The following is a 24,950-nucleotide window of genomic DNA, read 5'->3' on the forward strand; positions in this document are numbered from 1 at the left end:
CATGGTCCACCAAATATAAAAACTACATAAACTAAAACCACTACATTTAACAAACATACAAAATTATTAAAAATAAAAAACAACAAAAACCAGAAAACAAACCAACATATCAAGCGCCAATAGCGCTGAGTAAGGGAACTCACCCCCTGCCCGGAGGGGGCAACTACCCGTCCTGAACTGCCCATAAATAGGCATCTAACCATCTCAACCACCTTCACTTCTCCCAGTTAGAGCCACACTGGCTAAAAAGAATAAACACCCCATACAATATCAATATGAATAAAAAAAAACATTCTTTTATTAAAAAAAGGGGGAATAAATATCCCATCCATCCTTTGGTATGTCCTAACTTAGAAATTTAAAATGTACATCTTAACCACCGCCAGACATAGTTTGGACTAAATTATTATCAATAGAGGTAAAAAAAGGGGAAAAACAAAGCTCCAACCGGATTTCCTCCATTTCTTTTATAGAATGATAAACGCATACCCAAGCAACAATATTTATACATACTACAGTTGTTTAACTTAGGTTAGTTTGTCCACAAAGTCTCTTGCCTTCTCCGATGTGTCAAAGAGATGCATGGATCCATCTAAGGTGATCCGAAGCAGGGAGTACTGAATCCCAAGCTCCTTTAGTCTTCTCTTGACACCATCATACGATTTTCGTTTCTGGATCACCGCCACTGAAAAGTCCTGAAAAAACATGATCTTAGACACCTCGTAAATTGGGGTCTTTGGATCCTTCCCCTGGAGTCTGGAAGCCTCCATGACTCTCTCCTTATCCCTGTAATGATGGAACTGCACCAGGAAAGGACGAGGGCGTTGACCCAGACCCGACCTCCGTGCTGCAACCCAGTGAGCCCTCTCTATCTTCACTCCTCTCGTGCCAGTCTCCAAGTCAAGGAATTTTGGAAGCCAATCTTCAACAAATTCTGCAGGCTGCTCACCTTCCTTACCCTCGGGCAGACCGATGATCCGAATGTTTTTTCTCCTGCCCCTGTTTTCAAGATCATCCACTTGGACACGCAAATTGCGAACCTGCGTCTTCAGGGCTTGGATCTCTTCCTTGAATGAACTGGCATCAGCTTCCACCACTGTGACCCTGTGCTCCACCTCATCCGTCCTCTTCTCTAGGTCTCCCAGCTGCTGCTCATGCTTCTGCAGCATGAGAGAGACTAGAGCCAGCTTATCTTCAATCTGTTTCCCCAACATTTCGTGAGATTTTGAGAGCTGGTTCACCAGGTCCTGGAGAGTAATCTGCTCTGAGGCTGCTGCAGGCTGAGCTGCAGGCCCGGCCTCAGATGCACCTCCTCCCTTTTTAGGTATTTCTGCATAGTTGAAAATACAGGTAAGTCAATTTTTAAATATTTCTTGGGGCTCCACAATCTTTCCAACACCCCAAGAAATCCTGATGACCTGGGTTGGTGGGTTAAAGGACCTGCTGCGATGCAAAGCTCTGCAGTGTGAAGTTCTTAGATTGCCGCCATCTTAGATCCCCCCAAAAGAACATTTAACTAAATGTGGCCAAACCGTAACCATACCAGACCAGGTAGCATTCATGCCCCTGAGTCAGAAGGTAGACATTCAACTCTTACTAAAGTCTGTGCACATAAATCAAGGCTAATACCAAATGCTGAGGGAACATTTCAGATAAGACTTTGAACTGCAAGTCCATTTGTCCTCTAAGATGGTCTCAAGACCTATTTTCAAGAAAATGGGGGTTATCTATCTTCGAACAATGGCACAAAAACAGAAGGTCTTTATCATTATTATATTGCTGTTTGGAAGAGTAAATTGGCTGACACGATCCTCATTTTATAATGATTATTACACTTCAAAAGTATCTAATTGTAAAATGCTTCAGGATTTCTTGTGGTTTGATTTGATTTGATTTGATTTATCATTGTCATGTATTCCAAAGTACAATGAAAGGTCAGTAGATGTGGAGCTGGAGCAGCACAGCAGATCAGACATCATCAGAGGAGCAGGAAAGTCAACATTTCGCGCCGGGACCCTTCATCAGGACTGGGGAAGGGAAAAGGGAGCCCAGAAATAAATAGAGGGAGGGGGCTGGGGCTGGGGGAAGGGTAGGTGAGGTGGTGATGGTTGGATGCAGGTAATGGTGATTGGTCAGTGGGAGGGGTGGGGTGGATAGGTGAGTAGGAAAATGGACAGGTTAGGTCAGGGAGGAGGAGAAGAGGGAGGGCTGGACATGTGATGCGGTTAGGCGTGGGGAGATTTTGTTTATATGCTTTACAGGCATGTCATACCATACAACTAGATCAGGGGAACAAAACAGAGTGCAGGATATTGTGTTACAGCTGCAGAGAAGATCAACATTAACACTAAAGAGATCCGTTCAAAAGTCTGATAACAGCAGGGAAGAAGGTGTTCTTGAATCTGTTCGCATGTATATACAAACTTTTATATTTTCTGCCTGATGGAAGAGGTTGGAAGAGAATATAAATGGGAGGTAGTCTTTGATTATGTTTGTTGCCTTCCCGATGAAGAAGAAAATATAAACGGAGTTAATGGATGGAGGGCTGGTTTGCGTTATGGACGGGACTGTGTTCACAACTCTCTGTATTGTTTTTGTCTTGGGAAAAGCAATTGGCATACCTCATTGCGATGCATCCAGATAGGATGCTTTCTATGGTGCATCTATAAAAACTTGTAAGAGTCTTTACAGGCATGCCAAATTTCCTTAGCCTCCTGAGGAAGTAGAGGCATTGTTGTGCTTTGACAGTAGTGTCAATGTGGGTGGTACAGGACAAATTGTGGGTGATCATCATTCCCAGGAAATTGACACTTTCAACCACCTTCATCTGTGCACCAATGATGCAGTCAGGAGTGTGCCCTCCACTCCAGATCCTGAAGTCAATTACCAGCTCCTTTGTTTTGCTGACATTGATGGAGAGATTGTTGCCTTTATACCATTCCAGTAAGTATTCAATCTCTTTCCTGTACTCTGTCTCATCATTGTTTGGGATCCGACCTACAATGGTGGTATTGTCATCAAATTTTTAAATGGAGTTGGTGTGGAATTTGGCCACACTGTTGAGTGTATAAGGAGTACAGTTGGGGCTGAATATGCAGCCTTGCGGGACACCAATGTTGAGGATTATCATGGAGGAGGTGTTGTCACCTATCCTTACTGACTGTGGTCTGTTGGTCAGGAAGTCGAGAATCTAGTTACAGAGTGTTGGGGGGAGGGGGTAACAGAGACGTTGGTCCTGGAGTTTGGAGTTGAGTTTGTTTGGAATTATGGTGTTGAAGGTGGAGCTGTAGTCCATAAGTAGGAGCCTGATATAGGTATCCTTGTTGTTCAGATGTTCCAGGATGAGTGTAGGGCCAGGGAGATGGCATCTGCCATGGACCTTTTGCGCATTAGGCAAATTGCAAAGGATCAAGGCAATATGGGAGGTTGGAGTTGATGTGAGCCATGATCAATTATCAAATCTTTTCATAATGATGAGGTCAGAGTCAACGGGCAGTAGTCATTGGCGGTTCCAAACATTCCATAAATTCTATTATTTAATTATCCAGGCTACATTTCAAATCAATGGAAATAACGGGGAAACGTCCCTAGTTGTTGAAGCTTTATCTAGCGCCAAGGAAAATGGTGATCATTGTTAATGCCCATCCACTTTCGTCTGAGCTGTCATTGAGGAGGACAAACCACAAACAACTGTTCATTAATGAGATTTGTTTTATCATTAATTCAGATGTTCCATAATAATTGCACAGTATTCAAAGCCATTCATAACCTCCTCAAATAAAGAAGCAAGCCATGCCTGCAACCAGCAAGGCCTGGACAGCACTCAGTCTGCCACTGAAGTTGCATCTGTGCCACACAAGTGCATGGTAATGCCCATCTTCAACAAGAAAAAATCTAACCAGCTCTCCTTAACATTCAATTGTATTGCCAATGCTAATCCTCTGTCCTCCACATCCTGGAGGGAACCCCCTCACGAAGGTTACTCATCATTATCTTCTCTAGAGCAGTGAGAATGGAAAATCAATGCTGACCTTGAAAGCAATACCCACATCCCCAAGTGAAAATATATACATGAAAATTTAAATTTATGCTGCTCCATTTTCTGACCACAGCTGTCTTTGCTTGAACAGCAGCCGGGACCGAATCACTGCATCGGATCCTCAAAATGCAATGAAACTGTGAAAAGTGACAGGCCACTTTCTGAATTTCTTCAGTGCATTTCCTCTCAGCTCCTCACTACAGGTGATAGATTACAGCAGTACCTGAGAAAGTTGGATATCACTGGTTGGATCAGAGTGGTTAGAATGTGCATTGGTACTTCGAGAATCTCTGAAATGCAAAAGGACACTCCAAGTAATCCTTCAAGTTTTACATTGTTTCCAAATATCCTGCCAAACATGACAAGGGATGATAAACATTGAGGCTCAAGAAACGTTGGATATTATTAAGAGTGGAATGGATAGTTGCTATTGGAGCTGCATTTATTTTTAAGAGCAACAGCCATCAAAACTTTTAAAGCAAGAAAGATAAATTTCATCTCAAGTGAGCAACAATTGGCAGGTCTGTGATATGCAGATACGCCACACTCCTATTGCTCTGTTAAGAGTACAGATTCACTGTTTATTTCAATAGCAGAGTGGGTTGGCTTTGGCTAAACATCAGCAGAGAGTTAATTAGCTTCTGCATTGACACTGGAATATTAATTAAGCCAAATTGTGTAAAGACCTCTCTATAAGGACGTCATGATGTGGCATGCTAGTGTTCACATGTTTAACTTCTGTGTGCAGGGTGAAAGTCTGACTGGATACACACATCACTTAGGAGCTCCTGAAATTTTATACTTTTACTGTCTATTTAATTTTCTGACAAAAGCTGACTCTCCTGCCTAAACTCACATCATAAAAAATGTAAGCATGCAGAGCTGCAACCGGAGAACTCACAGACCTGCTGAGTTGCTCCAGTACTTTCTGTTTTTGTTTCAGATTTCCAGCATCCGCAGATCTTTCTACTGAGGGAACTTACAACATCATTTCCAGTTGGCCTTTCACAGATGAGTCGTGCAATAAGAGAACAGTTTTTGAAATAAGTCAATACTCTATTGTCCAAAACATTTAAACTGCGTGTTGAGAGCAAATGGGGTGGGGGATGTCACCCTTTTGGGTTTCCCTCATGCTCTGTCTGAGAGATTGTAGGTTGTGCTTTCTCACAGGTTGGGGCCACTGCTTTGACAAAAAAAAAGGAGCTGGCTCTGGGTGAGGGAGATAGCGGAGGCGGTGCGAGTTCTGAGTGAGGAGGTAGCACCAATCCGCTACGGGAAGGTAAACGCTTTACAGCGCGTAGTCACCGACTGCTGTTCGTCTTGTTGAAGAAACGTGTGTATGTGTGGGAGGGGAGAGTTAAATTCAAGAGGGAGGGAGGGAGAGAGAGACAGACAGAGTGGAACGCCGTGTTGCAATTGTCGCTGTGTTGCAGTGAAGTGTGTCTCGTTGCGTTCCACGGCCCGGATCAGGAAATTCCTGGCGACGATATTTTGGGGGAGAGAGAGAGAGAAAAAGGTAAATACTTGGGAGCGAAAAGAAAGGAAATGTGCCGCGCTTTAAAATCAGTGCGTATTTGTTTGCAGTCACACAATAGAAGCTTGTAGCCGAGGGGCGAGTGTAAACAGCGCCCTCATAACAGCGGAGACGGAGATTCAATTTCCACTGTCGATTGATCTAGCCGCAGATGTGGCGTGTCTCCATGGGAAACTTTCAGGCTGCTTTCCCTAATAAACTGTATCACCAGTAAAGGAAATAATGAAATACTGTGTAGCAACTCCAGCAGTGACCAGGTTTCCATATTCTCTAATATAGGTTTTTATTTTAAAATTGCATTAATTGCCAGGTTTAGTAGATGATCTTTGGACAACATTGGGATGCTAACATTTACAGCAGAGCATTTTTTTTAGTACTCCTCTGAAATATATTAAAAATGTTTCCTCAAAAACAAACCATTTTAAATTTAATTTCTGATGAAGTGCCAGTTTATAAACTGGGATTCCAGTTATCAAGAAAACAATGTATATTTGTAGATACCAACTTTTAAAACCAAAAGAGTCTGCTCGGTCATATGTTGTGGGCTGTTTTCCTTTGCACTATAGGCACTGAGTCCTCTCTGAGTTATGTTGTTGATACCTCCTGTAGTGAGGTGGGTAGAGTAATGATTTTGGCCTTGTTTGTTCATTTGTATCTCCAAACGAACACCGATTTCAACAGAACTTCGTACACAGAGGGAAACAGCCCAAAAGTCCTTGATTTCTTAAAATTAAACAACAGCTAAATTTGGAAGAGAGGGTGAATTGACTTTTAGGATATTTTTTTATTATTTCATCTGCTGTGGTGTAATTTGTCATCGCTTTTCAAATCTGAGTAGAGTTTTCAGAACAGGTTGTTGGCTCTCAGTTGGCCTGAACCCTCATCAGTGAGATGGCTGCTCTTAATTGAAAGATTGTTTTCACCACTGTAATTGAAGAGCATCAATCAGGCAGGGAAAGGTCTCTAAGAAAACCTGGGTGATAATATTGAGTTAAGTGTGGCAGAGGTATGCATTCTGCTAAGTGCCCCCTTCAGTGATGATTTGGAGGTGCCGGTGTTGGACTGGGGTGGACAAAGTTTAAAACCTCACAACACCAGTTTATAATCCAACAGGTTTATTTGGAAGCACCAGCTTTTGGAGCACTGCTCCTTCATCAGGTGGTTGTGGAAGAGAATCATAAAATTCTACCCCACGACCATCTGATGAAGAAGCAGTACTTCAAAAGCTAGTGATTCCAAATAAACCTGTTAGATGTAACCTGGTATTATGTGAATTTAACTTTGCCCTTCGGTGATGGATATTTGCAACTATTATTCTGAAATTTATGCATTTTGATAGCATTCTGAAATTCTCACACTTGGATTGAGAAGGTTTATTTATTTCTGTTTGTGTAATAACCAATAACTTGTCAGGTTTTATGACTGGGGACAAAAGCACAAGATAGTAAAGCTTTATCTTTGATTACCTTGGGATTGAAATACCAACTGAAACTGAAGAAGCCCAAGGTTGGAACTGCTTTCACAGGAACTAAGAAAAATAACTTAAAATAATTGTCTTTAGTGGGCTGTGGTTGTAATTGATAATCCTTTTAAAGATTGTTTCATTGCATTAAGAGGCATGAGATAGAATCTAATTACTAAGCAAGATTTGTACCATGAAGAATGCTACATTCTGAGTGAATGATGTCAGTATGCAGTAGAACAATAGCTAAAGTGGGTGGAAATGCTTCCTGTTCTCTGAACTGAGCATCAGAAACAGCACATTGTATGGTTTCAGTGAGGATTGAATTAAGCAAACCGAGAAGGTTGCAGGTTCAAAGCCTGGATTGCACTGATTAGCTGCATTCAGCGATGGTGCAATTAGGAATGTCACTGGCTGCAGTATCCCTGTTAGTTGTGTACTTGTACATTTACTGGAGGTGGAGGGGGCATGGTTTGATTTAATTTCATTGAATCCCACCGTTCAGAAGTTCATTGTCTGGCTCACATACTGACATCAATGACTTAAGACCATGAGATATAGGAGCAGAAATTAGTCCATTCAGCCCATCGAGTTTGCTCTGCCATTCAATCATGGCTGATAAGTTTCTCAACCTCATTCTCCTGCTTTCTCCCAGTTGCCCTTGATCCCCTTTACAATCAAGAACCTATCTATCTCTGTCTTAAATATACTTGTCCAAGTTTCAAGAAGGTTCGTGTTTGTTTCCAAATCACTGGGACTGGTTGTCATCAACTCCTATCTTTTGGATATGGGGAGGCAAGGAAAGGCTATGCAGCATAATAGTGCTACTGTACATTGTGGTATTTTGTGTACTTGTGTTCGTAATTTGGACTGTCGCGTTGAGCCAGATCAAGTGATTGATATGGTGATAATGTCAGACACTTTGGAGGTAAATGGTTTTAGTAGGGTGAATAGATCATACATTAAAGCTTATGTTATTTTTCAACACATTGGTCTCCTATCCTTCCTTAAATGTAATGGATATGAAAGCAGATGTGGATGACTACCATTTTAAATATTACTCAAATTAACTATGCAAGACTGTATATTAAATGCTTTCAACTGTGAAAATTTTTTTTCTGACAAAGTATGATTTTTCAGTTTTATTTATATTCCAGCCCAAAGATAGTGAGTGCAGAAGGTGCAAGCTTTTTATCTATCTTTTGCTTACATTTTAGCTTTATCCTGCTGAACAAAGAGACCTTGGAGTACAGGTTCATAGCTCCTTGAAAGTGGAGTCGCAGGTAGATAGGATAGTGAAGAAGGCGTTTGGTATGCTTTTATTGGTCAGAGTATTGAGTACAGGAGTTGGAAAGTCATGTTGTGGCTGTACAGGACATTGGTTAGGCCACTGTTGGAATATTGCGTGCAAGTCTGGTCTCCTTCCTATTGGAAAGATGTTGTGAAACTTGAAAGGGTTCAGAAAAGATTTACAAGGATGTTGCCATTGTTGGAGGATTTGAGCTATGGGGAGAGGCTGAACAGGCTGGGGCTGTGAGGGATATTGGCCGGGTGCTGGCAGGTGGGACTAGATTGGGTTGGGATATCTGGTCGGCGTTGAAAGGTTGGACCAAAGGGTCTGTTTCCATGCTGTACATCTCTATGACTATGACTATGACTATTGTTCTTGTTTATTCATTCTTGGGAATGAGTGTTTGTTGCCCAAACCTTACTGTGTTTATGAAGGTGAGCTGCCTTCTTGAACAGTTGCAGTCCAACTGGTGTCTGTCCACTGCAGACCTGAAAGGGAGTTACAGAATGTTGACATTGAAGGAAAAGTGACATAGCTCCAGGTCAGGATGTTCTATGTTTGCAGGAGTTGGCAAGTGATTGTATTCCCTTTCCTGCTGCCCTTGTTTTCTACGTGATCGAGATCATGGTTTTGAAAGATGCTGTTAAAGAAGGCTAATACTGCAGTATGTCTTGTAGATGGTGTACTCTGCTGTTACAATGTGCCAATGGTGAATGGCCTGCCAATTAAGGGGGTTGCCTTGTGCTGGATAGTTTTCAGCTTCTTGAGTGTTGGGGCTGCACTCATTGAGGCAAATGGAGATTAGACCACACTACTGTCTTGTGCCTTCTATCCTTTTGCTGGATAGACTTTGAGGAGTCAGAAAGTGGGTTTCTTGCCACCAAGTTCATAGCCTCTGTCCTTTTTTTGTATCCACACTATTTATATGATTCCCTTCTAGACATATGAACATACAAATTAAGAGCAATCAATAAGATCGTGCCTGATCTGTTTGTGTTTTGGATTCCACATTTTCATCTGCCCCTAATAACAGCTTGTTCCTTTTGCCTAACAGGAATCTATCTACTTCCACCTTCAAATTAGTTAATGGCCCCACCTCCACTGATTTTGAGGCAGAGAGTTTGGAAGTTGAACAACCCTCTGAAAGAAAAAAGATCAAATTTATCTCTGTCTTGTCCAACGGGTGACCCTTAATTTTGATACAGAGTCCCTTATTTCTGAATTCACACACAAGGGGAAAACATTCTTTCCACTTTCAGCTTTTAAATCCATTCAGGTTCTCACAAACATGAATCAAGTCACTCACCTTCTTCAAACCTTCAAGGTAAACAAACCCAGCCTATCCAACTTATCCTCCAAAGACAACCTGCATGTTCTAGATGTCACTCTATTAAATCTTTTCTGAACCATCTCCAATACATTTACCTCCTTCTTTAGATAAGGAAACCAAAGCACAAATTAGCCTCACCAATGCTCTGCATAACTGAAGAATAACATGCTGAATTTTTCTCATAATAGAATGTAACATCCCACTGATTTTCTTGATGATATGCCTGCATTCTAACTTTTTGTGACTCATGCACTGGAACACCTGAATCCCTCTGCACCATGGAAAACAGCAGTTGTTCTCCACTTAAGTAATACTCTGCTTTTTCATTCTCCCTGTGAAACTGAACAACTTTACGTTTTTTTCCTACATAATACTTCATATATCAGATTTTCGCTTAATCAACCCATATTTCTGTTTGCAAACAGAGAAACAGAGTGACTTTTTTTCCCCTACCTATCTTTCTATCATCTAACTGCCATGCCTTCTCATTCCTCATCTACATCGTTGATGTAAATTGTAACAAGCTGAGCTCCTGGCATCGACCTTTGTGGGACTCCTCTTGTCATGTTCTGCTGATCAGACTAAGATTAATTTGTGCCCTGTTAAGTTTTTTTTATCCATTACAATGCCCAGATCATTAGGTGAGGATTCAATTATGGCAATGCCATTGAACATCAAGAATAGAAGATTAGATTCTCACTTGTTGGTGTTGGTGATGGTCATTGCCTTGTACTTGTATGTTATGAATCTTACCACTCATAGCCCAGCCTGACCTTTGTACAAGTTTTGTTGCATACATGTTGATAGATGAAAAGTTGATTATTTTTCCACAAAGAATGGAAAAAAAATGCCAGTCTAGATTACTTCTGCTCATTTACTTGAATTCATACAGGAAAAGAATCAGGAAGCAATTTGGTTTTCCAGTTAGTTAGTTAAGTAAGTATATTTGACATTGGGAGATGAAGGAACAATAAATGATCAAATGGATTTAATAAGAAAAGCAAGCCCCCTAAAAACTTGTAATTCTATAGTTTGGAACAACATTGTACTATTGAGATACTCTACTATATAGTTTAACAACTTCAAAATTATTTAAGTTACAAACCAAGCAACCATAAGTATTTTGACCAGAGAAACTGTGCATTGTGTTGTTATCTCTGCAACCTCTTACATATATTTTCACCTCAGTTATGAGAATAGATTCAAGAATTTGGACTGTTCTCCTTGGAGTGAAGCAGTAGACCTGACAGAGGCTTTTGAAATCAAGAGCAGGTTAGATGGAGAAACCACACTGCATTCAAAAAGGACAAGAATGAGAGGGCATAGATTGAAAGTGATTAACAAAAGAAGCAAGGGGAAATTGAGAAAAAAACCTTTATCAGTCAGTGAATTGTCAGAAATGGAATTCACTGCCAGAAGTATGGGGGGAGGCAGGTTCAGTTGAAGCATTCAAGAGGCATTAGATGATCCATTTGGATGAAAATAATGGGCAAAGATATGGGGATGAAAGCAGAAGATTGGTACGAGGTAATAATGCTCATTTAACAAGTTTGTGTAGGTAAGATGGACTGAATGGCCTCCTTCTGTGCCATAAGAAGTATGGGGGGAGGCAGGTTCAGTTGAAGCATTCAAGAGGCATTAGGTGATCCATTTGGATGGAAATAATGGGCAAAGATATGGGGATGAAAGCAGAAGATTGGTACGAGGTAAAAATGCTCATTTAACAAGTTTGTGTAGGTAAGATGGACTGAATGGCCTCCTTCTGTGCCATAACACTTTTGTCATTCTGTAATGTTTCAACCTTCCATTTTAATGGTTCAGCACAGGGTCCCATCTTAGCTTTCGTCTTCAAAGAACTCCCTTCTGTTTTTATGGTTCAACTTTTGTTTTTCTTATTTTTCAGATTTCAGAGGTTGCTTCTTTCCCCCTTCAGACTCTACCTGTTTATTTATTTGCCATGACTTCATATTTCATTGAGGGTGGCACAGTGGTTAGCACTGCTGCCTCACAGAGCCAGAGACCCGGGTTCAATTCCCGCCTCAGGCGACTGACTGTGTGGAGTTTGCACGTTCTCCCCGTGTCTGCGTGGGTTTCCTCCGGGTGCTCCGGTTTCCTCTCACAGTCCAAAAACGTGCAGATTAGGTGAATTGGCCATGCTAAATTGCCCGTAGTGTTAGGGGCAGGGGTAAATGTAGGGGAATGGGTCTGGGTGGGTTGTGCTTTAGCGGGTCGGTGTGGACTTGTTGTGCCAAAGGGCCTGCTTCCACACTGTGAGTAATCTAATCTAATCTAAAGAGACAAATTCATTTTAATCTTCTATGGTCTAGCCCTCAACCTTTTAATGTTAGTTTCTTTCTGCTCCTGCTTTTGCTATTCTGGTCACACTGGCCTAGAGGAGAACTCCAGGCTATTGTTGAGTATCTAGTGGAGTTCAGGTCAATGTATATTTATGTCTGATGAACCTGACAGCATTACACATTGCAAGGTGGGTTCATTAATGTGTTACTTTTTTGAAGTCAATGCCCACATGTATCAACAGAATTGATTTTAATTCATCCTTGAAAGGTGGATTTGATCCAAGTGGATCGATTTTCATTTGTCTTCCAGAGTTTTGGATTTTTTTGTCAGGTCTCTGAGGAACTTGTGTTAATTCTGGAGTCTTTGTTGCCTTTAAGGGCCATATAATTGGATCATAGATTTGTACCCATCCTTATGAGGTAGCTATCCTGAAACCACCATCCCGTGACTTCTCTGGTCGCTGTCACCTTTTCGTTTTCTTGACAGATAACCTCTGACCACTGGATTTCATATTCTGGCTGACCAACTATATGCAGGTAAGACTAACAATGAAATAACCCAGGCCTGAAAATACAGTGCACTTTGTACTCAGCCTCCACTCACCAAACCTCAGGTAACTGCGTGTTAAAATCAACCTCTGAGCAAACAATGTGGTAGCTCATCTGTGGGTTGCAACACACTGCCACCAGTCCTCTTTTTTTTTCACTTGACTGTTTTGAAGGGCCTACTTAGTTTACAGGAGAAAGTGAGGTCTGCAGATGCTGGAGATCAAAGTTGAAACTTTATTGCTGGAACAGCACAGCAGGTCAGGCAGCATCCAGGGAACAGGAGATTCGACGTTTCGGGCACAGGCCCTTCTTCAGGAATGAGCAGAGAGTGTTCAGCAGGAGAAGATAAAAGGTAGGGAGGAGGGACTTGGAGGAGGGGCGTTGGAAATGTGATAGGTGGAAAGAGGTCAAGGTGAGGGTGATAGGTCGGAGTAGGATGGAGGCGGTGAGGTCAAGAAGAAGACTGCAGGTCAGGAAGGCGGTGCCGGGCTGGAGGGATCCGGCTGAGACAATGTGGGGGGAGGGGGGATGAAGAAACTGGTGAAGTCCAAGTTCATCCCCTGCGGTTGGAGGGTTCCCAGTCGGAAGATAAGACGCTCCTCCTCCGACCGTCGGGTTGTTGTGGTTTGGCGGTGGATGAGTCCAATGAGGCCATCTGTGTTGTACGTATTTTGAACTGGTCCTCCTGGGAGCAGATGCGGCGGGCCGCCTTCCTGACCTGCAGTCTTCTTGTTGACCTCTCCGCCTCCATCCTACTCCGACCTATCACCCTCGCCTTGACCTCTTTCCACCTATCACATTTCCAACGCCCCTCCTCCAAGTCCCTCCTCCCTACCTTTTATCTTCTCCTGCTGAACACTCTCTGCTCATTCCTGAAGAAGGGCCTGTGCCCGAAACGTCGAATCTCCTGTTCCCTGGATGCTGCCTGACCTGCTGTGCTGTTCCAGCAATAAAGTTTCAACCACTTAGTTTACAGCTTGGAGGATCAGCCACTCTTGAGGTTTTACCGGAAGCAGAGTTTTGTCTTGAACAGATGTTGTTTATTGCATTCAGGTAGAAGTTACTTTAGCTAGTTAGACATAGTTGTAAGACAGAAAAGATTTATGGACACCTGTCTTGCTCCATGAGAATCTAAGATGTTCTGCTTCATAGTGACCCAAGACTGCATGATGCCATCAGATTTGCTGAAATTAATCAATCTCCAACATGAACCCTTTCAAAGCCATTACGTTATTCAACAGGATCTGGAGTTTGAAGTGCACTAAATGAGTGGTATTTGTGAAAAGGACATCCTGAAGTCTTCATGGAGAGAACATAACAAAAGGGGCGGTTGTTGGTTTGCTTGCCAAACTGGCAGGTTGTCATTGCAAATGTTTTGCCACCATGCGAGGGAACATCATCAGTGCGATGTCCGTGAAGTGGTGTTGTTCTGCGCTGCTTGATATTTATATGATCCGGTCAGTTAAGGTGGATGGTGTCATTTCTGGCTTTGCTCTGCAGTAGTTTGTATATGGGGTCAGTTTCCACAGGCTTGTTGATGGCATTCGGGTTGAAAACCAGGCCTCTAGGAATTACTGTGCATGTCTCTGGTTAGCTTGTCCTAGAACTGTTGCGTTGTCCCAGTCAAGTTGATGGCCCTCCTTGTCTGTGTGTACTGAGACCTTAATAGATCAAATCAACACACAGCATTGCCCTCTGATGAGAAAGGCATTGCTTGTCACTGGCCACTCTGGTGTTTCTGTCTTGAAAATGAATAAAGATTTATACACCAGTTGTTCTTTCACTGTGTCTCACGCCTGCACACACACAACATGGGTGCTGGGGAAAATATAAGCACTCCCGCTGTTAGGCGGTAGTGTGGGGGATAATTTTAAAAAAAGGGAAAAAACCAGAGCGGTCATATAAATATCAAGCAGAATAGAACAACAATGCTTTATAGATGCTGCACTGATGATGTTACTGAGCGTGGTGACGAAACGTTTGCATCACGTTTGGGTGAGCAAACCAGCAACCGCATCCACAACTGGCGCTACAAATCTTCACTAAAACCTTAATTGTAAAAGAAAAGTTGGCCAACGACGTGACAAAAAAGTATGCACGCTGTATTTGTCAGCAAGTGTTGAGCTGCATTCTAAAAACTTATTTGCAGGAGTGATTTGTTTTTGATGCAGTGCTGGATAATACTCTATCCAGATGAAATATTATAATATCTTTTGCTGTATTGAAAAGGCAAATGACGAATTCCTGGCAACTTTAAACTTTACTGAATTCCTTTATCATTCAATGTCAATTTCTAAGTGTCCAAGGATGCTTATCCAGTAATGAATATTCATATCACCATGTAATAAGCTTTTAAGTTCTTTAAATAGGTGATATTGGAATCATGCCATTCAGTAATGGTGGGTGAACACTTAGTGCAAAAAAGAATTGCAGATGAATGCTTCCTTAACGGAGCAAACAGTGGGGTAATGCTTCCAGTAAATTTCTCACAATGTGAATGGTGCCAAGCAATTCCTTTTATGGGCAATTCCATTAAATATGTCTAATTCTACTCACAATTATTGGGACAGTTCTAGAAAAAGCCTTCTTCTTTAGAAATGTATCCCCTTCATTTTTTTAATGTAACATTCTTTTTTCTTAAAAGAAAAACTAGGTTTGGTGTTGACTTAGATTTGGAAAGTAAGCTTGAAGGATAAATGCAAATTTTACTATCAGTAGTTTGATGTTTTTTTCGTAGAGAGTGACTGCAGAGTTGGTAGTAAATATTCACCCCACATTAATCAGGATTATTTTCCATGAGTAACATGCAACAAGGTTGTGTTTTATCAGTTAGGCAAGGTGAATGCCATCAAAAGCGATTGGTACAGTTGGATTATATGAAATTGATTTAGAATGTGGGAGTTGTTGACCAATTTTTTTTTAAATTGCAAAAGTATACCGTATTCTTAAAAAAAAAATCTTTATGCATGTACACAGGTACTAAAGTGATTGTGTACAGTCTTTGCATTTGAAGAAACAAACATTGGAATTTGACATTCCCTGCAGTTGCAGAAACCAAAAGCATTTCCTCCTCATGCAGGACACTAGCTACCTCCATCTTGAGGCAAAGCGAGTCTCTGATAACCGAATGGACCATCGTTGAACTTTAGCAGAAACACCTTAGATGGTGGCCTTGGTGGCAGCTGTGATGTATGTGGCAGAAGTTTAGCCTATTGCCCGACCTGCACCCTTTAGTGTGCCACTCAGCATGTAGTCCTGGACCATGGAATGTCCCATTCTGTATCCCTCAGCTGAGATGAACTCTTTACACTGGAAGCCAACAAATTTTGGGCAGACCAAAGAGCACCTTTCACTGAGTTGATGTTTGTAGTCGATGTTTGTTTCAGTGTGCATCCCGAGGAACAGACTGTCCGGCGTCACGGAGCTGCTCAGGATGAACCTTGACAAAAACCACTGCATCTCTCTCCAGACCTCCTTTGTAAAGACACAGGAGCTGGGTGCTAGTCTTTACCTCCTCTGCAGCCGCTTCAAGGGCAGCATGCGGTGGCACACAGAGACTGAACATATACAAAGGATCTGTCGGGCAGTATCCTTCTCATCATCAGCCAAGCGATATCTTACTGCTTTCTGGAAAATTCTGACAATGAAGCATTCTGCTAAATGACTTTGACAGTCAGCTTAGGGAACCACCTGACAGGATCCACCTTCTCCTTTTCCCGTAAGGACACTGCATGAATAACTTGTGGTCAAAGATGTTTTTCTTTGCAAACTTTTCCACTATGTACAGGTGATAAGGAACAGTCCAAATACTTAGTGTTCCATGACGCTGTTCCAGACCATCCTTTGTAACACTGAGGTGGATGCTCAGTGTGTAGAACCCCCAGCTTGATGTAGTCACATACAAAGGTGGCTCTCAGGATTAGGACAATGTTGGTATGCCTTTCCCTGCCCTTACTCAGAACTTTGAACACACTGTCTATCTTTGACTTCCAGATGAAATGGAAAATGGCTTAGGTGACTTTAAGGGTGCAGGTCGGACAATAGGCTAGATTTCTGCCACATACATCACCAAGAGTACCTAACAACTGATGACCAGGTTTTTTTTTACCTGCAACAGAGAAGGAGCAATACTCCCAACTGGCCAGCTTCTGCCTCACCTTGGTAATACTCTCCTCCCAAGTTTTAGCACATGCCCAAGCCCCTCCGAACCATATTCACAGCACCTTCAGGTAATCAGACTTGACAGTGAAAGAGGTAAAGATCAATCCGCCTGTTCCAAAGAACATGGCCTTCCTCTTGCCTCAATTTACCTTGTCTCCTAAGGCAAGTTGGAACTGGTCACAGATGCTCACGAGTCTGTGCACTGACATCGGATCCGAGTGGAAAATGGCAATGTCATTCATGTACAGGATAGCTTTGAATTGCAGGCCTCCGCTGCCTGGAATAGTCACCCCTCTCAGGCTCGCATCCTTCTTGATGAACTCGGCAAAGTATCAAACAACACACAAACGAGGCAAGAGAGAGAAAGCAGCTCTGACGCCAGTTCTGATCAGGGAACTTTCTGATTCCTGCCCATGGATTGAGCCTGCGCTACCGACGAAAGTGTAGAGCAATCAATTCCAATTGCAGATACCCTCCCCAAAGCCCATTTTGGAGACCAAGCCCCACATGTAGGTCTGTGATCTCCTGTCAGAGTCTTCTCCTGGTCCAGGCTGATGAGTCAGGCATCTACCCTCCTATCCTGCACATATCCGATCAGATCCCTGAGGAACATGAGGCTGTCTGAGATCATCCTGCCCAGTATAGTATAGGTTTGGTCAGATGAGTCACCAATCCCAGAGCAGACGTGACTCAGTTTGTGATGACTTTAGAAAGGATTTTGTCATCTGCATTCAGCAGTGAAATTGGTTGCCACTTTCTGATTCCTTCCCACTCTCCCTTCAGCTTTGTAGATAAGGGTGATGATACATTCCTTATGGGTTCACACATGCTACTTGCCAGAACCATACAGTTGTACATGTCCAGCAGGTCCTGGCCAATCAAGTCCGACAGAGGTGTGTACAACTTGTCTGGTAAGCTGTCTGAGAGTTTTTATTCTTTCCAAAGAACTCAGGCTTTGGTCAACCCATCTGGAGGTAACAGCTGCTCACATGTACTGTTGCCTAAGACCTCTGCGATAGAGAACAGGAACAGCTGGGTGGGCATGCTGTCAGTGGGCTTCATGTCATACAGACTGGCAGAAGAGGATTTGCTGATCCTTAGGATGTTCGACTGAAATGATGTTAGCGAGCCATCTCCTTCCTTCAGGTTGCTGGGCACAGACCTCTTCCTGTGCACCTTTTGAAAGAAGAAATGTGAGGCACACCTCATCCTGCTCCATGGAGTGGACCCTGGTCTGAAGGATTACCCTGGAGACCTTTGAAGGCAAAGAGCGAGGCTTACTGCCTCTTCACGTCGTGGAGATTCTCCATTGACCGCGCTCTCTCGCTCTGAGGATGAGGGATTTATTTATAACCCAGCTCTGAAAAAGGCACGTCATGTGGTAGAGATTCCAGATAATGGTGACCATTTTGGAGTTGGTACTTTGAATGAAAAACAGTTTGTATTCCTATTTGAAAACTTGGCTTAAACCAACAATCATTTAACCAATCTCCGATTTTTGTTTTTGCTGCTTGTTTGCATAGAATGCAAAATATTTGAAAACACTTTAGTTTTATTTGCAGGACAAAAGTCATTTGGGAGGTGTGAGGGAGAGGAGGATAATGTGCATATGTGGGGTGCTGTCAGTTATTGAGCATTGGAAGGAATAGGTGCAGAAAAGAGGAAGAGCTCAAGTCACATACCAAAAGTCCAAATCCACAGTTCAGGACGGTTAGGTTGAAGAATAAAATATAGGGGTCCAGTAGGGTGACGAGACCCATGCCAAAATAATTGACTGATGTAAAACTGACCTAACCATGTCAAGGGTATTGTTTTGCAGATAAAAGGCCTAGTTTTATTTTTGTTTGTCATTACTCAACACATTTGCCTATAGACCCATAGACATTTACAAAGGAGACTGATGGAAATAATCCCAGCATCTGATGCTGATTGTAGTATACCCCATCCCTGTGGAATCTACAATGCGTGCACTCTGACGATCATTTCTTCAGTGCTGGATTCTTAAATTGCATAGTGTAATTTTAGTTAGAGATGATCTGACAATGACTCTGGATACATTTCTCTGTTCTCAGACTGGAGATCTGTTGAAGATTTGTAAATCACTCCATTTAATAGAATGGAAACAGACAGATGCCGAGAAATTGAATGACCCACCATTAGGATGTCAATTAGGATATAAAAAACATAATTACTCAACTTTATTTGGTGCTGCTGGCTAGATGATTGTTTAAAAATGCGACTAAGGTTTCTCCACTTTGTGGATATTTCAAAGTGAGACTCAGAAGAAACCTTGGATGTAACCCATGACAATGAAATCATACTTTCCTAAGCAGCTCCAGGCTGGAGATTAAAGGCAATCCCTGGTTTATAATACCTGAATACAGAGTGCCCTAATGAAATGGGACTAAGTTTCAATTTTCGTACAGATGGTGAAATTTGACGTGGAAAAGTTGAATTGTATAAATAGGTGACACACACACAAAATTATGAATGGTGTGTCTGCTAAAATGCTTAGATCACCAATCTTGCTTTCTACAATCAGCATACATTTGTAAAATGATTAGATTCCCTACAGTGTGGAAACAGGCCCTTTGGCCCAACAAGTCCACACCGACCCTCTGAAGTGTAACCCACCCAGACTCATTTCCCTCTGACTAATATACCTAACACCATGGGCAATTTAGCACAGCCAATTCACCTAACCTGCTCACCTTTGGAGTGTGGGAGGAAACTCACGCAGACACGGGGAGAATGTGCAAACTCCACACAGACAGTCACCCAAAGCTGGAATCAAGCCTGGAACCCTGGTGCTGTGAAGCAGCAATGCTAACCACTAAGCCACTGTGCTGCCTCATGGGCAAAATAGGCTATGAATATCGATTTGTTGCAGTTCATGCACAATAGAGAGGAATAGAAGTTGACAGAAAAACAATGACTATCGCATAGGTGGCTAGTATAACTGTAGTTTAATTACTATTTAACTTAAAGCCATTTATTGTAAAAGATCTTTTTTATTCATCCTACAATGTAGTGGACTTATTGCAGGTGATGATCTAGCCATTTCCTCTTGAGTGCAAATTGCAGGTGACAGCTTTTTCTTGGAACAGTAGTAATCTTTATAGACCCTAATTTAGTTATTCAGTTTCTCAGAATAGAACATATGGATCTCTTGACAGAAGGTTTCCATTGATAAGTTAAATTGTGATAGTCCACATTGCCAAAAAGTGCAGATTTTGAATTTCAAGTTAGTAACAATTAAACTTAAATGTGATTCCATTCATATCCTTCCTAATGAATTGTTGGTGCTCAGTTGGTTTAAATGATGCTGCATGTATCAATTGCTATTGCTTTCTACTGATGAGGATGTGAAGTTGTCCCTGAAAGGTAAGTGATCATTCTAGATCTCTCCGTCTCATTGTGCTTGAGTTCACGACAAGTGTATTGAAGTACACAGATGTCACAATACAGCTCTTGATGAGACACTAGCTTCTGGTCTATGAAAGCTAAATAGACTAGTTTTAAAGTTATCAAATTGACAGGTTTCCTGCTCTGCAGTGGGTCTGTACCCCACCGATCCCTGAATGTCTTCTGGCAACAGATAACAGCTCAAGAATGACTGATGACGAGACTTTGGAGCATCTTAAGCTGATTGGAGAAACTCAAACAAGTTGTTGGAAAAGTAAAATTAGGAGATGGTGACATGTTCAAGACCCATGGCAGTGTAAACTTGGGTATTTGGCAACTTTTGAATGCATGAAATAATAAAGGGATGGTTTATATTCAGGAGGTAAAATTGCAGAACCTTTTTAAGAAACTCTAGATATTGGAACACATTTGAATGCCCAGTATCTTCAGTCTTTGCAATGAAAATGACAGGGAAGTGAACTTTAGGTTCAAATGTCAGTTTGCAAGTAAATAACCAAACAATGCAACACTGAGTCACATGGTTGTTGGGTTCTCAGCCAGATTTGATATTATGTAAAAAGGTTGATTGCAAAGATGGTTGACCTCTGCCACTCCACAGTACCCTCTCCGTCGATCAGCATAATAGTATGCTAGAATGAGGTCAGAATGCCAGAGCCGACCATGTGTTTCCTCGTCCTAATCTTATCCTCTGTGGGAATTGCAAGTATTATTTCAGAGATGAAATTGCACTGTATCTGACTCTCTGTTCAACTAGACTGTGCAGGAATGTTTTCTGATTGTTGATAAATGGGCTTTTATAAATAAACACTGACTTCTTAGCAGGTGTAGAATGTAGAGTGAGCTTTATTCCCCTCTTTTCATACAATTCTACTGAAAACATTATCACCTGAGAATGGGGAGTTCCTCTGAAGCATCCAACATAGTAGTTTGCCAGTTATTGACATATCTTAATGCCATTTGCCATCTTTTCTTTCAGGACGATGAGCTAGTCTCCGCAATAATCTGCGAAAGCTCATGGTTCTCACTATATTGTGCAGTCTGATTTGCCTGGGATTCCTATGTGGTTCCTCTTCTCCATCCAGATGTGTTGGGATAATCCCAATTGGAAGTACATTGTTGCAGTGGTCCTCCGAGGAGAGGGGAGTAACTTATTTGTAGCAGTTGGCTGAATGAGGGGAAAATAACATCTGCCTTTTTTTTGCTATAATCTACCATAGCTTTTCAACAAACTAGGAGAGGGTGGGATTGTATGAAAGGAAGCTGGCAGCATTCTGTAGATTTTCCATGGTGAAGTGGATCTGTCTTTCATGTTGATATGAGCTCTAAATGATTTAATAACCAATTAAAACAGAACAACTGTATTGTTTTCTGTTTTCTGGAACTTGTAAAATGCCACACACTTATGGCATTGATACTTGTTAACAGTTCATGTACTGCAGTTTACTAAAGAACTGGGTCACCAAACCTCTTGAATTGTACATAAATTCTGTCTTACTGAAAAAAAAACAGAATACAAGTTGCTTAAAAATGAGTAGATTCATTTAAACATTAGAAGATAAAGAGCTACAATTTTGTCTAAATGTTTAAAGTTTTATCAGGTTTTTTAATTCAAGCTGTGCTAAACGAAGTTTCTAATAAGCAACTTATCACACCATTGCTATTTGTGTAAATTCACTTTTCAGCACGTGTGTGTAACCCACTCAGGATCACTAACAGATTGGTCAATGGATTTATGGCCAAATTAATTGAAAACTATTATGAGATAAAATGTACAAATAATTGGCCTTAGTGTTGAAGGGTTTTACTTTAGCACTGAACTCCTTTAGAGCAAGAAGAAAATGGTGTGTAGCGGGAGATATATTGCCCCAGATGTCATATTGTTCCAGGCGTTCTTGTGTGTGTGATGAGTATCAATTAGATGTATGCAGACCAGGCAGATCAGGGCACGAATCAGTGTATGATAAAACCAAGAACTATGGATACTGGATATCTGAAACAAGGACAGACAGAAACTGCTGGAGAAACTTCGGCAGAATCTGTCAACAGAAAACAATATTAACATTTTGAGTCCAGTGACCTTTCTTTATGACATATACAATTTTGATTTACACAGTTGGACTGCCAATTGGAGGAACAACCCCTCATCTTCCGGCTGGGCAGCCTACAGCCCGGAGAACTCAACATTGAGTTCTCCAATTTCACCCATCCCCCGATTCCCTTTCCAGCCTCACCTCTTCCCTTCCATCTCTCCAAGTGACCCTTCCTTCCAGCTACCAAACAGATTCATTTCTGCTATTGACCTACCAGGTCGTACCCACCACCTATATTCACCTATCACCACCTCATCACTCCTCCCCTCTCTCCACAACCCACCTGCCCAACGCATCTGTACCTCCCCCCTTCCCCCACCTCCATTCCTGAAGAAGGGTTACATAGAAAAGTCAACATTTTGTATCTCCTGACGCTGCCTGGTTTGCTATGCACTTGTAATGTCCTGCTTTTCTACTTTAGATTCCAGTATCTGGAGTCTTTTTTGTCTCTAACTCTGATTTGCATGGTTGCGCAATCTTGGAAGTTGGAGCTTCAGCTGATTTCAGCCTTTCGCAGCTAAATAAATGTAAATATTTAAAGGGAGCACTCTCTGTTTGCAGCTTAGCTGCTGATTAATTTATTCTGGCTATTACTATGATTCTAGTTGCATAGTTAATAATAGTTCCGGAGCGGTTAATGTTCCACTAATATTGGCACCCCCAGTTGTACTCTTGCTTTTGGAGGGAGCAGATGCATCTATACCAGCTCCCTAAGGTCCAATTAATCATGCATGAATGAATATAGTTGAACTTGTAATGGAGTAAAAGGTTTTGTTATCTAAGCCCGGTACATCTTCTGTCGATATTTCTGGTGTAATTTCTATTACAAATCCCTTGATACATCTGAAACAAAGAAGGATTGGTAGCAAGGAATTAACTTAAGCAACCCTTCCCTGAGTGCCACAACACAGACAGAGATGGCAAATGCCACAAGGTATCACAAATAGTTTTGCAAAAATTGAAGAAATCTGTGTTTGGTGCTTTCTATGATTATTTCAAACGTGGGGGGTGGGGGGTGGGGGGAGGGGGGGAGGTGATTTCCTTCACACCTGAAGTGATACTTGATGAATGCAGGTAGCTACATTTCAGGATTTGCCAATAGTCTTCAGTTCTGCAGCTGTTTACTGTATTTAAATACGATCCATATTCTTCCAAAGACTGTGTTTGGAAGCAGGGGAAGGACAGAAATTGTGGTCTGGAGTGCTCGATTTGGTTCCGTCACCAGTTCCTGAACTGAGCATAGTACATTGTCCCCTACCTGGGCACAGGCTGCCTCCTTAGAGCTCAAGCCCCAGTTATCAGGTCCTGATGTTTCCTGTGTCCTAGGTCCTACTTATGAGTACAATACTCTACCTCCACGTTTTTCATCCATTAACATCTACTTGCTGTATCACAGGTCGTCATGACACCATAACAAGGGCTGGTGCTTACTGCACACAATCAGGTATTAACCCATCAAGTTGAAAACCTCTATAGAGAATGTTGTGAGAGATAGAGTAGGGATTTTGGTTTGATGCATGTCTTCTGCAAAAATGGCTTGTGACTGTAGAAAGTTCCCTTGGAATACAGCATGTAAGAAGAACTAGCAGATGGTGGTATGGTGTAACAATGCGACCAAATAGACTGACACATTGTGGGTGAAATTTAATGCAAAGACATGTGAAATCTTACATGTTCTTAAAGAATGGGGGAGAGCAATGTAACATGATAGATCCTGTTCTTGAGTGGGTGTCGGAGCAGAGGGCTGTGAGGTGTGTGTACAAATTCATTGAAGCATGCAGGGCAGATTGAGGAACTGCAAGCATAATTAGATTACTTTAGATTACTTTACAGTGTGGAAACAGGCCCTTCAGCCCAACAAGTCCACACCGACCCGCCGAAGCGCAAACCACCCATACCCCTACATTTACTCCTTACCTAACACTACGGACAATTTAGCATGGCCAATTCACCTGACCTGCACATCTTTGGACTGTGGGAGGAAACCGGAGCACCCGGAGGAAACCCACGCAGACACGGGTAGAATGTGCAAACTCCACACAGTGGTTAGCACTGCTGCCTCACAGCACCAATGGGCGGCACAGTGGCACAGTGGTTAGCACTGCTGCCTCACAGCACCAGAGACCCGGGTTCAATTCCCGCCTCAGGCGACTGACTGTGTGGAGTTCTTGCCTTTATTTTTTTTTTATATAGATATTTTTATTAGAAATTTAACATTTTTACAAATTTACAAAAATAAACAAAACTCTCGAATATAAACATTGATATACAATTAAATCAAATATACAATAGCCAAAATTTAACAAAAGAAAAAAAATACCGAAAAAGAAAAAAAAAATAAAACTCAACTATCTACTAATCTAGCCTACAACTAACCAGAGTGTATATTTAAGTCTCTTACATGCTCGGAATGTGTGAACATCAGATGTAATAAAACCCGTATTCGTGCGGGATTCCTCTCCTAAGGAGCCCCGGGCCAGCCAGGTTTGTAATCTCAATTAAGTAAAAGCCCTTGTTAGGATAGCCGAAATATCTGTATTTATGTAATTCAAGAAGGGCTGCCATATTTTATAAAATAATTCGGTCTTTTGGTGCACCATATTTGTAAGGAAGTCAAGGGGAATACATTCCATAATTAATCTGTGCCAATTTGAAAGTCCAGGGGGGGCCCTCCACCATCCAGTTTACCAAAATATTTTTCCTTGCACAGAAAGAGAGAATAGAAAATAGTCTCTTCACGTACGTGACCAGGGAGGGAAAGTTCGAAAAGC

The 24,950-nt window shown here is 41.9% G+C and overlaps 1 protein-coding gene across 1 annotated transcript in view; it reads left to right on the plus strand.

Moving 5' to 3' along the window:
- The first annotated feature begins 5,401 nt into the window (after positions 1–5,401).
- nav1b (neuron navigator 1b) overlaps positions 5,402–24,950 on the plus strand; it is a 638,783-nt gene continuing 619,234 nt past the window's right edge. Inside the window, exons 1-2 of the mRNA XM_043716841.1 lie at positions 5,402–5,555; positions 12,441–12,490. The gene's annotated coding sequence lies outside the window, so the exon portion shown is untranslated. The remainder of the gene's footprint in view (positions 5,556–12,440; positions 12,491–24,950) is intronic.

Source organism: Chiloscyllium plagiosum, chromosome 26 (genome assembly GCF_004010195.1).
Source record: "Chiloscyllium plagiosum isolate BGI_BamShark_2017 chromosome 26, ASM401019v2, whole genome shotgun sequence".
NCBI classification, from domain to species: domain Eukaryota; kingdom Metazoa; phylum Chordata; class Chondrichthyes; order Orectolobiformes; family Hemiscylliidae; genus Chiloscyllium; species Chiloscyllium plagiosum.